The following is a 14,897-nucleotide window of genomic DNA, read 5'->3' as shown; positions in this document are numbered from 1 at the left end:
ACATTATTTTTTAAATACATCTGGATTAATGTTTGCAGGAATGGTGACTTTCCGATAGGTGGCAGTGCAGCCTCAATTATTTGAGTGTGTTCTCACATTGGGGATTTGCATTTATTGTTTTGCTGTTATATTCCTCTGTAGGTAATCTGTCTCATATTGTGGTCTAATCCTGAATCTTATTTTAAAAACAAATAAATAATTTCAGCATGTTAATTTTATCGTGCCTCTTAAATTAAGAGACATAACTCGACGCTCCCTTAATCTGCGCTCACAGCAGGTGTTGAATTGTCAGACAGTCCCCGAGCAGGTGGGAGTTTCTCGTTTGTCTGTGTTGCAGAAACACACACACACACACACGAGCATCATCAGCTTCCTCATCACCACCAGACGAAAAGCGGCGAGGAAGATTTCAGAGGTGAGCCATGCGCATTTTTCTTGCGTCTTTTATTCAGGGCCGATGTGATGGAGGTCTGTGGGCTTTATTCGGCGCAATTTGTGGCGCAATCGTTTCACTGAAGTTGCAGAGCTGGATGATGATGATGAAGGTGTGGGCTGCAGTGAGAACACAGGATCCCACTGAAACCTCACCGATTAAAATAAAAATCACAATAATAACCTTCCTAAAAATACAAAATCAAATGTTTTTACGCTTATAAAACGAAATCGCGGTGATTGTGAGGTGAATAAGTGCGTCACTGTGACTCTGTTTTCTGGTGTTGGTCAGGATTTTGTTGGAAACGTGTCAGGTCTTCGCATCCCAAACACTCCTTACAACAGCAGCTTTTGTTCCTTGCTTTAGGCGGTCTGTGTCACACAAAGAAAGCTTTATGACGTTATATTTACGCAGTGTTGAATCACCGCGCTTCGTTTAGGAAATAACAAATACACACATACATACAAACACACCTCATTAAGGGAGCAGGTGGTTTGACCTGTTGACTTCACTAAACCTTACAATACTTAAAAAAAAAAAGAATGATTTGATTAATACATTGTTTTACTAATTTATTAAACAATAAATTCATGCTTTTTAATGTTTTGAGATAAGCTGTTGTGCACCGATAATAGGATGCTTTGAACGTATATGTAAAGTTTCAAATATATATATATATATATATATATATATATATATATATATATATTTAAACTGGTACAGATAACTTCAAAACACTAGTAAAAACAGTTTTACATTTGTGTAGTTAGAGATGATTCGTTTTAGGGTGATTCTTTAACTACAGGCACTATTGGCCTTGTAAATGTAATTTCCACCACACCATTGCCTTACAATATAAAGTTTGGTAGAAATCGGCCATGGACATGGAAGGAGTAGGGGAACAAACAGATGGGCGGACATACTTTTCTCAAACTATAGTATTGAGTAATCAAATTATAATAATTAAGTCAAAGTAATTAAAATTAATGAGTGTGTGGAAAAAAAAAATGTATCATCAATTTGAACCTGCCCCATGTTGACTTTGATGATGAAAAAAAATATAGAACGCAATGCTAAAGTACCCTCAGCCATATGAACATGTAGTCAGTGAAAGAGTGTGTAGAAAGAATGTGACCTTTTAACCTCTTAGAATAGGTCAAGGTTAGCCATCTTGGAACTTGTCGAAGGTCTGTGTCCCAAGAATGTTCTCTGTGAATTTAAAGACCCTGGCAGTAATAGGACTGGAGTTATACTGAGCACAGACAGACAGATGGATGGACAGACGGACAAACACAAAGTCTTCACAATACACAGTGGCCATATTTTGGCCTCATGTAAAAATACAGTGAAAAAGGGAACTATTACACCAACCTAATAATTCATTTGTTATAATATGAAGCAGTTTAAGTTGCTCCAACTTATAAAGTAGTATTTATGCCAGCATCTTAACTAATTCATTTGTGTTGCCATCTGAAGCAATTTATTTAGCTTTTTTGCTTTTGTCAGTGCAGATGTGTACTTTTTAAAATTTGAATCCAAAAATGCACAAGGAAGAAAACCTCTTAAGAGAAGCAAGCAAATACTGTAAATGTGGGTCTTCAAGAATCCCAGGATACTCAAAGCTGTGATTGAAAAAAGATTGCACAGTTGTGAGTGCGATGTTGTGCACACACAGAAGATAACATAATGTTTGTGAAGGGCTTGAAGAAAAGCTGAAACTGCTGCCCTTTAATCACATTTCTTTATTGCAGTATCGTCAAACGTGTTAAACAGCTAAAACATGAAATCTCTTTGTTCCCTGTGTTGCTCTGCGGGTGCACAGAGCTCAACATGATGTCAGAAACCCACGACTGTCAGAATCACTGCAAGACCTGTTTGTATTGTTTGTCTTGTACATATAACAGTGGCATGAAAATATTTGGAAACAAGAGCGCAAACCTCGTCCACTATTTTCCAATTCCAATTTTTACCTTGGAAAAAATTTTCAATATCAAAGTCCTGTTAGAAGTGACTTTTCATAAGGTAAAATATAATACAAAATATGGATCAAAAGGGCTTTTAAATGTTAAAATCATATATCATCTAAATCCGCAATACGGATCAGATGCGGATCAAACTTCAAAACCTCATTGTCACAAATGAGAGTGATTGAGGCACTTTGACTGAGCTATAATGCAAAATGTACATCAAATGGGCTTTTCAATATTACTTTCAAATGTACACAAAATACAATTTCAATTTTCAATTATTTCCTTTATATAGCGCCAAATCACAACAGAGTTGCCTCAAAGCGCTTCACACAGGAAAGGTCTAACCTTACCAACCCCCAGAGCAACAGTGGTAAGGAAAAACTCCCTCTGAGGAAGAAACCTCAAGCAGACCAGACTCAAAGGGGTAACCCTCTGCTTGGGCCATGCTACAAACATAAATTACAGAACAATTCACGGACGAATATACAAGAAATGCTACTGCCGCACAGGACAGGAGGATCGCCAACACAAATACAGCTCCCATCTCTGGATGGAGCTGCACCTTAAACAGAGAGAAAAAACAGAATCAGGCATCAGAAAGACAAAAAATACTGTATAATTTGCCAGCATTAAACAAGAAAAACAGAGAAATACTAAGGTGATCGCTGGCCACTAGCCCTAAACTTCACTAAAAGACCCAGAATTTAGGTAAAGTTGAGGCCGCAGCCCACTCCAATTACTAATAAAATGAATTAAAAGAGTAAAAAGCGTAAAACAAAACTGTACCAGTATGCTAGCCAAATAAGTGCGTCTTTAGTCTGGACTTGAAAATCTCCACAGAATCTGACTGTTTTATTGATGCAGGGAGATCATTCTACAGAACAGGGGCACAATAAGAGAAAGCTCTGTGACCCGCAGACTTCTTATTCACCTTAGGGACACAAAATAGTCCTGCACCCTGAGAACGCAAAGCCCGAGCTGGTACGTAAGGTTTAATTAGGGAGGTGCCAGTCCATGAATAATTTTATAGGTTAGTAGCAGAACTTTAAAATCTGATCTCACTGGGACAGGAAGCCAGTGAAGGGATGCCAAAATGGGTGCAATGTGGTCAAACTTTCTGCTTTGTGTCAAAAGTCTGGCTGCATTTGGAGACCCCTAATGCTAGACTGCGGTAAACCAGAAAATAGAACATTGCAGTCGTCCAATGTAGATGAGATAAATGCATGGATCAGGGTGTCAGCATCAGCCATAGACAGGATGGGATGAATCTTCGCTATATTTCGCAGGTGGAAGAAAGCAGTCCTAGTAATATTTCTAATGTGGAGGCCAAAGGACAACGAAAGATCAAAAATTACCCCAAGGTTCCTCACTTTGTCAGTGTGATGTATGACACATGAGCCGAGGCTGAGCGTTAACTGGTCAAATTGATGCCGATGTCTCACTAGACCAAGAACCATCATTTCAGTCTTATCAGAGTTTAAAAGTAGGAAGTTTCTAGACATCCAACTTCTCACTGATGCAAGGCAATCTTCTAAGGATTTTATGTGAACAAGATTACCAGCAGTTATCGGCATGTATAACTGAGCATAATCTGCATAGCAGTGAAAGGTAATCCTAAAATGCCGCAATATGTGCCCAAGGGGTGCTATATAAAGGGAGAAAAGCAGAGGGCCTAAGACAGACCCCTGTGGAACCTCAAATTTCATGTCACTAAGGTTAAAGGTCGTGTTACTGTGCAAAACACAGTAAGAACGACTGGTCAAGTATGAGCCATGCAAGGGCACTCCTAGTAATCCCAAAATGATTTTCCAGCCTATCAAGTAGAATATGATGATCCACTGTATCAAATGCAGAACTGAGATCTAACAGCAACAGAACCGTAGTGGTGTCCGAATCCATTGTAAGCAGAAGATCATTCACCACTTTAGTGAGAGCCGTCTCTGTGGAATGATATTTTCTAAAAGCAGACTGCAGTGCCTCAAAGAGATTATTCTTAGTAAGATAGTCTACGAGCTGCCGTGACACCACTTTTTCCAGAATTTTAGAGAAAAATGATAGATTTGATATCGGCAGATAGTTTGTCAACACACTAGGGTCAAGATTAGGTTTCTTAAGTAATGGTTTAATCACTGCAGATTTGAAACATTTAGGAACAGATCCAGAAGTTAAAGAAAGATGAATAATTTCCAGCACAGTCGGCCCAAGAGTGAGCCACAGGTCCTTAAACAGTTTTGTTGGTATAGGATCAGATAAACAGGTTGTGCTTTTTGTTGACATTACGAGTTTTGTCAACATGCCTAGTGAGATACTGTCAAATTCTGTAAATCTAGGTAATACCTCAGTGGTGGTGCCCACCTCAGTAGCAGGGTGTAATGGCTGGGTTAAGGCATGCTGGGATATGTTTAACCTGATGTCTTCTATTTTCTTCTCAGAGTAATCCAGGAAATCTTGTGCTGTAAAAGGAGAGTGAACTACAGGTGGTTGTCCATGCATATGTGTTGCCACCGTGTCGAACAAGAACTTTGAGTTATGCTTGTTTTTGTTGATCAAATCAGAGTAGTAAGTCTGCTTTGTAGCCAGTAATGCATGCTTATAGTCTAAGATAGCATCACGCCACGCAAGGTGAAATACTTATAATTTTGAACAACGCCATTTCCGTTCTAGACCTCTTACTTTATGCTTGAGGTCACACAGATAATCGTTGAACCAAGGTGACTGTTATTTGGGGGAGCGCGGTTTTAACACAGGTGGTGCAATCATGTCGAGTGTAGTTTTGAGCACTGCGTTTAAACTATCCACAAGTCTCTCTGCTGACTGGGTATTTGTCAAATGTGATCAGACTTTGTCAGGCGATAGTGAGTTCCAGACTGCACATCACTTTCAAATATAAGAGTGATTGGGGCACGTTTGATGAAGATATAATGTAAAATATACGTTAAATGGGGTTTTCGATGTTTAATTAAATTAATTAATTAATTTATTTATACAGCGCCAAATCACAACAAAGCTGCCTCAAGGTGCTTCACACAGGTAAGATCTAACCTTATCAAACCCAAGTCCTTTTCCCTTGATCGCTCAGTTTAGACGAGCGGCCAGCTCCAGGAAGAGTCCTGGTGGAGCCAAACTTCTTCCATTTACAGATGATGGAGGCCACTGTGCACTTGGACCTTCAAAGCAGCAGAAATGTTTCTGTACCCTTCCCCAGATTTGTGGCTCAAGACAATCCTGTCTCAGAGCTCTGACACGCACGGTCAACTGTGCAACCTTATATGTAGACAGGTGTGTCGTTCCACGTCATGTCCAATCAACTGAATTTACCCCAAGTGGACTCCAGTTAAGCTGTAGAAACATCTCAAGCATGATCAGTGGAAACAGGATACGCCTCAGCTCACGTTTGAGCTTCATTGCAAAGGCTGTGAATACTTATTTACTTGTGATTTATTAGTTTATTTTTAATAAATTTGCAAAAATCTCCTAAAAACATTTTTCACATTGTCATTATGGTGTATTGTGTGTAGACATTTGAGGGGGAAAAATGAATTTCATCCATTTTGGATTAAGGCTGTAACATAAAATGTGGCAAAACTGAATAAAGTTTTTGATCAGAAATGTTGGGGGTGGGGATTCAATAATGGCCCTACAATGGACTGGTGTACCCCACCTCTCACCCAGTGACAGCTGGGATAGGCTCCAACCCCCCGTGACCCTTAACTGGACTTGGAAGTTGGAATAGAAAATTAACCATTGACTGATACCACCCAAAATCAAATGTCTTCTTCTGCTCCCTAGGCCCACTGCACTTGCCTTAGCACACAATATGCTTTGGATCTCATACTAATACACATACAAACATTACATGGTTACTACGCTGATTGCAAAGGCATACACCTCCGGTGATGTCACTGATAAACATCAGCACTGTAGACCCCCTGTTTCTGGGTGTTCTTGCATAGTTGTTCTCATATGTCAGGAAGTTCTGCCCATGTGGTCTTTCTTTTGGCGTCAAATCATTCGCAAGTTACACTTTTCTATGGGCTGCAATTTGACACTGAGAAAGTGAAGTGTTACCATGGTATTGGTTCAAAACGCCCAGATTCATCCGCTATTAGATGAGGTCTGGGAGCATGTGTTGGTGTTGCACTTCACCACATCCACCACACTACAGAACCGGCTTGGTGAGCACGCTTTGAGTGAGCACTGGTCCTCCCCCCTCGTCGTATTTTCATTGTGAGGAAAATGTCTGAACGGCTGGAGCAGCGCTGCATCAAATTTTTCCCGAAACTGTGAGAGACAGCCAGGTGGACACCATTCAGAAAATTCAGATGGCTTTCAGGGACGATTTTATGGGCATCACACAGATTAAGGAGTGTTACAGCCGGTTTAAAGATGGCACACAATGGCGGAGGGTGCGCGTGCTCCGAGCGGTGATCTACAGGCTGAAACGACCAGATCATTTCCAAACTGAATGCTGTGTTGATCCGGGACGTCGTCTGACTACCAGAGAAATGGCAGAAAAGGTGGACATAGCACTTTTCCGGCACATTCCACTGTTAAAGGAGATTTTGTCATGAAAACAGGAGCGGAGGAATTCGCCACGGAGCCGCTAATGACGCGGAACGAAAGCACCTCCGTGTTGGTCTCACAGGACATGTGACATGCTCAGCTCTTCGACAATTTCTCAGATACTCACTCGACTGAAAAGCCAACCAAAGCCGTCTGAATCTTCCGAATGGTGGAAGAGCTGGGCTGTCCCATGAGACTTCCAACACGGAGGTGCTTTTTGTTCTGCGCCATTAGCAGCTCCGTCCTGATGCGTGAATTCCGCCGCATGTCTTTCATTACAAAATCTCCTGTAACAGTGTAATGTGCCGAAAAAGTGCTATGTCCACCTCTCTTGCCATTCCTCTGGTAGTCAGACGATGTCCCGGATCAACACAGCCTTCACTTTGGAAATGACCTGGTCGTTTCAGCCTTTCGATGGCCGCTCGAAGCGCGGCGCGCCCTCAGCCACTGTGGGCCATCTTTAATCCAGTTGTAATGCTCCTTAATCTGTGTGATGCCCATAAGATCTTAACCAAAAACCATCTGAAGTTTCCGAATGGTGTCCACCTGGCTGTCTCTCACAGTTTCTGAAAAAATTTTGATGCAGCAAAGCGGCAGTTGCTCGGCCATTTTCCTGACAATGAAAATCCACCGAGGGGACTGGGCCACTCCTCCCACAAAGCGTGCTCACAGGCGAATGACGCAACCGACAGGCGTGAAAAAACTCACGCATGCGCACGAAGGTTCAAGCTTGGCTGATGCAATCACATGTGATTCAAATCCATAAGGTTATTGCAAAAAATAAAAAGGTCCGATACTTTTCTAACAGACCTCGTAAAGGACTAATTTTGGTTTGATTGACACATTTGAAGCATAGTAGCTGTATTCTCATAGAATATTATGAGTGAAAATTTACACACTTTAATGGAGTTTCTCAATATAGGGCAATATAAACTCAACAACAACAACAACAACAAAAAACTCATTGGATGAATTCAGTTTAATTTTGGGCAGGACATCCATCTAATAAATATATGTAGCCCCAACTCAAATTAAATTATATTTCATTGATGTACTCTGAGTTGGGGCCACATATATATTTTTTAGATGTAAATTGTGTACAAAATTGAATCAAGCTCATCCAATGAGTCTCTTTATTTATGTTTGATTAATGTAGCAAGTTCAAGGACCAGTGCTGTGTAATTGCATATTTTGCAAATTCATGTATGATTTTCTGTTCAGTAATAACAGTGGACTGATTTGGCACCATTATTCATAATAAGTGATGAACCCTGACTGTGAACTTTGAGGTTACTCAAGGTCAAATGCAATTGTATATTGTGGAAAATGACTTCCTATTCATGTTAAATTATAGGTCCATTTAATGCTATTAAGTTACTGTAAGTGATCAAAGTTTGGTTTCAGTCTTCAAGGTCAAATTTGATGGTATACTGTGGTAGTCCATATATGACTTCCTGTTCATGTCTGATAGCATTTATGGGTCTTTATGACAGTGTTAAGTCACTGCAAGTGAATACAATTTGAGTGACCTTGATATGACCTTCTGATGGTATTATTTTATTATATTATATTATTGTATTATATACAATATTATATTATATTGTATTATATTATTATATTATATATTATTATTATATTATTGGTATTATTTTAAAAAGAAACTTTGAACCTATGACTTCCTATTCCTCTAACTTCAGGTCTGTCATCTCTGTTTCATTAAAGGCTTATGGCCTTTTAAAAATTTGCATTGGACCAATATTTTCACCTTTAACTGTGACCTTGATCTTTGACCCCAAAAACCTCAAACATTACTCATCTTATGTTTAGTTGAATATTGATAAAGCAGCCTGAAACATTTTTTTCTTTGTAAAGAAGTAAGTGTCCTACGCCGAGAATGAAGCAGCACTCCCTCTGTGTCTGTTATAATCTGAGCTTTTCGGGTTCCTTGTCGTCACGGCTGGGCTGGCTGTGTGTACATGTTTCGTGCACGAGTCCACCCCTGTGAAATTGTTGCCCCTCACAATAGTAACTGCCCACATACCTCATCAATTGACAATGTTCATCAAAGGTTCAGTTGTGCTCCAGTTGTGTTTAGCTCCGCTTTTGCTTTTTGGCTTTACAACACCTTGGTGGGAAAAAAAAAATAAAAAATTAAAGGAAGTCTCCGAATTCTAGTGTGAAATTTCTTCTCATTTGTAAATAAGATAAAAATTTCAAAATATGTCTCATAACAACAGCTGGGTTGTAAATTTGATTTGTAAATTTGTTTGCAGAGGTTTCTGCACACTCTAAGTCTTCTTTTGCACAGTCTAGTTTTGCATAATTAGTTCCTGCAGAGAGGATATGTGATAAGTGCTTCATCTTTGCCAGCTGCTGTAGAAACACAATCCTGTCCTGTGTACTATGGATTTTCTGTGTGATCCAGCCTCACGGTGAGAGATGCAGATGGTTTGAATGTCGCCTGCTAACGGTAGCGTTTTGCAGTCTGGATGCTGGACGTGGCCATTCATCAGCTCGGCTGCAGCAGGCATCCTGTTGTATCTTCCCGTTGCACAGCGAAGTGGTGTCACTGTGATGGAGCGCCTTCTCAGGGAGTAATGTCACTGATGCAGTGAGAAATCTCACAAAGGTTCTTGTGCCATTTTGGAGAGTTTGATGTCACACTCTGGTCTTCATTCTAAGGCAGGTTTAACAATGAACATGGCACACGTACTGCATCACTCTCACAACATGTTACGGCATCATGTTTCATGTGAAACGGTGTTATTGATGTAGAGCTTTTGTCAACTGCACTGTTTTGTGAGGTGCACAAACACGGCGAGCAGTTGGATGTCAGGTTTGCAATGATTGAGATGGAGTGTGTGTGTGTGTGTGTGTGTGCACCACTGCAGGACAGATGGTTCAGACCTCCATTCTGCGGTCATGTTGGTGTCATTTCCTCTGCATGCATCTCCAGGCAGAGAGTGGCAGTAAACCCCAAACCTCAACCAGATGTTCAAACAGGCCAATGAGCTCATCTCAGCTTTTAGATTCACAACATTTATCAAGTTACTTATGTTGGTTTCTGAACCTGGACTGCAGTAGAGCTGAAACTATAAGTCAGATATCTGGTTACACAGTCAACAAAAAATAAATGTTTTCATTAAAGATTAATCTCTTAAAGGTGTCATCCCTTTTGATATTTCAAAAATTTGCTGAATTTACTTCACATTGAAATTTATTATAAATTGCTTTGATTTCTGTAAAATTATGCCACATGAGCATTGTTGGTCTGTTTGTTCCCCTGTCCCTCCAAGGTTCTTTGGATGATTTCCACCAAACCTGACATGTGGAAAGCGGTTAACCCCATTGGGGTCAGTGGCCAAAGTTTTGATTTTTTTTTTTTTTCCTTCACTCCAATGTCTACAAAAAGTGACACATATGAACGTGGGGTCTGCAGTGCTGGACATGATTGGATTTGCCAACCGTCAGTCATTGGGGATGGACTCCGTTGTAGGAACAGATCCAACAGTGTGTGTTCTGTATTGTAAACCTTTTTGGTAGAATGGTTTAAGCAGTGGGTCACCCCTTTGAGTCTGGTCTGCTTGAGGTTTCTTCCTCATATCACCAGAGGGAGTTTTTCCTTACCACTGTCACCTGTGTGCTTGCTCTAGGGGTTGGTAAGGTTTGACCTTACTTGTGTGAAGCACCTTGAGGCAGCTTTGTTGTGATTTGGTGTGATATAAACTAACTAAATAAATAGAAGGTCTTCTGGATCATAGGTCAAAATTTTAGTTGTTAACTACATTTTGCCAAAACGTGGTAAAAGGACAGCATTTCTGTAGCACTTTTCCATCTTAACCAGAAGGTCAAAGCGCTTTACAAGATGCCTCACATTCACCTATTTACCCACACAGTGTCAGCGTACTGTCATACCAGCTCAGTCTCACAGGTTTTCTTTTTATCCTGCCCTCACGAAATTATTCAAGTTTTCGTGACGGGGGTTTTTAAAGTCCCTATTACTAACCCTACTCCTACCCCCAACCCTAACCTTAACCATAACCTAACCCTAACCACCCCCACCCCCCCGCTGCACTTCTAATTAAGTGTAGCCATCACGGAATAAATTAGAATGAATTGGTGCTGCCATGACAAAAATTTTGCACTTTTTGTGACAATATGACGAACCAATAGATTAATGTATATTTTGTGATGCTGAATTACGCCAATCCGTGAGACTGGGTTGGTCATGCAAGACACTCAACTGCACACCAGGATCAACGTGGGGATAAATGACTTTAGAACGTGATGCATATGCAGTGTGTAGGTGGGTTGTGGAATTACCCAGTTAAAAAGTCAATATTGGGTCCAAGGTCATGTCTACCAGTCAGTTTGTTGGCACACACACACACACACACACACACACACACACACACAGAACATACATAAAAATATAGAGGAGGATTTTCTTAAGAAAACCTGGAGGTTCAGCTACAGTTTGCCAGAAGGTACATCTGAGATGCAAGTCTCAATTTGATGTTTTGGTGACAGAAAACCCTCCTCTGTGCCACCTCATCATGAAGCTGTATAACTGGTGATACAAAATGCAAAACATGCACTGTGCACAATTTCTCCAGTCACAGCCAGAGAAGCCTGTAACTTCTTCTGGGTTGTCTGGGTGTCTTGGTGGCTTTCTTCACTCTTCTTCTTGCACAGTCACGCAATTTTTGAGAACTGTCTACTCCACACAAATTTACCATAGAGTGCCATACTATTTGTATTTATTCATAACTGATGTAAATAAAATCCAAGACATATTCAGTGACATGGAAATGTTCATGTATCCATCCCCTGACATCGCTGTACAATAATGGCAATAAAAGTGATTTACAGGTACAGTTGGGCTCAAAAGTTTATATGTACTGGCAGAACATTTGACTTTTTTAGCCATTTTTCAGAGAATATGAATGATTTAAAAAAAAAATCACTCATGGTTAGTGGTTGAATGAAGCCATTTATTGTAAAACAACTGTTTTTACTCTTTTTAAATCATAATGACAACAGAAACTACCCACATGACCCTGATAAAAAGTTTACATCCCCCTGTGTTGCCCCCTTTAACATCAATGACAGCTTGGAATCTTTTGTGGTAGTTGTGGACGAGGCTCTGATGGTAAAACTGCCACTGATAATGGCCAAAAAAAAAAAAATAAAAAAATCAAAAATTCTGCCAGGGAATGTAAACATTTGAGCAAAACTATTATTTCAGGCTTTGCAACATGAAATGGCTGGACACAATTGCTTGGCTCAGACAGAGTGGATTTGTGCATAAAACTTTACTGGAGTAACAAGCAGGGTTTGGTACACAAAAATGCAGTTCACATTAAACAACAGTAACATGTTCATCAGGCAGAGACATGGTCCAAAAAACAAGCAGGTGGTCATGAAAAAACACTGGGAAGCAAGCAGGATGAGAAAAATACAAAGCACAAGACTCAAAATAAAGGCATGGAGCACAACTATCTAAAAGGGAAAAAAGTGAGCAAGGTGAGGCTTAAATACAGAGAGGTGATGAGCAGAAGATGAGGAACAGGTGTGAGGGAAAGAGCCAGGGTGTGGGCGTGGAAAGACAGTGGGAAACGCCCACCACAGAGCACCAAATGACAGACAAGAGAAACAGAGACAGAAAACCCCAAGCAGAAAAAGACAGACAAGAAAAATCACCACACAGAACATGATCTGAACAAAACACTCAAATGCATAAGACAAAAAAACACATCCCAGAAGCCCAAACCCTGACATAGTATACCAAAGGGGCCCATTACTTATGCAACCTATCATCTTGCCTTTTATATTTTTAACTAATGTGTATCATGTTGCAGAGATTTGCTTAGTTTGAGGAAGAGAATTTTAGACATTTTGAATGAATGAATCATTCTTTCATAATTTTAGAAATTTCTACATTGAGAAGTTTTTGTATTTGAAATAACAAACAAATTAAAATGTGTGAAATACCACATATATATATATATAGAGAGAGAGAGAGAGAGAACATGCTTTTCTCAATGAAAGCCTGAGGAAAATGGGACGTTCAAGACATTGTTTAGAAACACAGCGTAGTTTGATTGAAAAGTTGATTGGAGAGGGGAAAACATATACGCAGGTGCAAAAAATTATAGGCTGTTCATCTACAATGATCTACAATGCTTTACAATGGACAAAAAAAAAAAAAAAACAGACGCGTGGAAGAAAATGGAAAACAACCATCAAAATGGATAGAAGAATAACCAGAATGGCAAAGGCTCACCCATTGATCAGCTCCAGGATGATCAAAGACAGACTGGAGTTACCTGTAAGTGCTGTGACAGTTAGAAGACGCCAGTGTGAAGCTAATTTATTTGCAAGAATCCCCCACAAAGTCCCTCTGTTAAATAAAAGACATGTGCAGAAGAGGTTACAATTTGTCAAAAAACACATCAACTGGCCTAAAGAGAAATGGAGGAATATTTCAAGTTCAAGTAGATTTATTGTCATTTCAACCATATACACAGTGAAATGAAACAACATTCCTCCAGGACCAAAGGTGCTACAAAGAATATTATTATGGTTTATCACGATAAACCATAATAAATACAGGTATGCAGTAAAGTGCAGTTGTGACCATTTTTATAAAGTGAAAAGCATAGTAGCAGTTATTGACCATAAGCATTGCACTCTTAAAAGATGAGATTGTGTGTGTGTGTGTGTGTGTGTGTGTGTGTGTGTGTGTGTGTGTGTGTGTGTGTGTGTGTGTGTGTGTGTGTGTGTGTGTGTGTGTGTGTGTGTGTGTGTGTGTGTGTGTGTGTGTGTGTGTGTGTGTGTGTGTGTGTGTGTGTGCGTGCGTGTGCGTGTTCAGTCCAGTCACTGAAATATGTGTGACTGTTCAGACCAGACTCTGATTGTTGAGGAGTCTGGTTGTTTGCTGGAAGAAGCTGTTGCACAGTCTGGATGTGAGGGCCCGGATGCTTTGGTACCTTTTTCCAGACGGTAGGAGGGTGAAGAGAGAGCGTGAGGGGTGTGTGTGATCATCCACAATACTGGTTGCTTTGCGGATGCAGCGTGTGGTGTAAATGTCTGTGATGGTGGGAAGAGAGACACCAATGATGTTCTCAGCCATCCTCACTACTCGCTGCAGGGATTTGCGATCTGATACGGTGCAGTTCCAAAACTAGGCAGTGATACAGCTGCTCAGGATGCTCTCGATGGTTCCTCTGTAGAATGTGGTGAGGATGGGAGGTGGGAGATGTGCCTTCTTCAGCCTTTGCAAGACGTAGAGACGCTGCTGGGCTTTCTTGGTTATGGTGCTGGTGTTGAGGGACCAGGTGAGATCCTCTGCCTGGTGAACCCCAAGAAACGTGTTGTTCTTGACGATATTCACAGCAGAGCTGTCGATGTGCAGTAGAGAGTGATCATGCCTTGTCCCTCTGAAGTCAACAACCATCTCTTTGGTCTTGTCTACGTTCAGAGACAGGTTGTTGGTTCTGCACCAGTCCATTAACCGTAGCACTTCCTCTCTGTATGCTGACTCGTCATTCTTGCTGATGAGACCCACCACAGTCATATCATCTGCAAACTTAATGATGTGGTTCGAGCTGTGCACTGATTGCTGCACAGTCGTGAGTCAGCAAAGTGAACAGCAGTGGACTGAGCACACAGCCCTGGGGGGCCCCAGTACTCAGCATGGTGGTGCTGGAGGTGTTAGGTCTGATCCGCACTGACTGAGGTCTCCCAGTCAGGAAGTCCAGGGTCCAGGTACAGAGGGAAGTGTTCAGGCCCAGTAGGTTCAGCTTCCTGATCAGGTGCTGGGGAATGATTGTGTTGAATGCTGAACTAAAGTCTATGAACAGCATTCGAACATAAGTGTCTCTGTTGTCCAGATGGGTGAGCGCCAGGTGAAGGGTGGTGGATATGGC

At 40.8% G+C, this 14,897-nt stretch overlaps 1 protein-coding gene across 1 annotated transcript in view; it reads left to right on the top strand.

Moving 5' to 3' along the window:
* The first annotated feature begins 368 nt into the window (after window positions 1-368).
* LOC117531945 (calcium permeable stress-gated cation channel 1-like) overlaps window positions 369-14,897 on the top strand; it is a 50,994-nt gene continuing 36,465 nt past the window's right edge. The window contains 1 exon segment of the mRNA XM_034195132.1: window positions 369-415. The gene's annotated coding sequence lies outside the window, so the exon portion shown is untranslated.

Source organism: Thalassophryne amazonica, chromosome 19 (assembly GCF_902500255.1).
Source record: "Thalassophryne amazonica chromosome 19, fThaAma1.1, whole genome shotgun sequence".
Lineage (NCBI taxonomy): Eukaryota > Metazoa > Chordata > Actinopteri > Batrachoidiformes > Batrachoididae > Thalassophryne > Thalassophryne amazonica.
The sequence above is the reverse complement of the archived record's forward strand: the minus strand, read 5'-3'. Positions and strand labels throughout refer to the sequence as shown.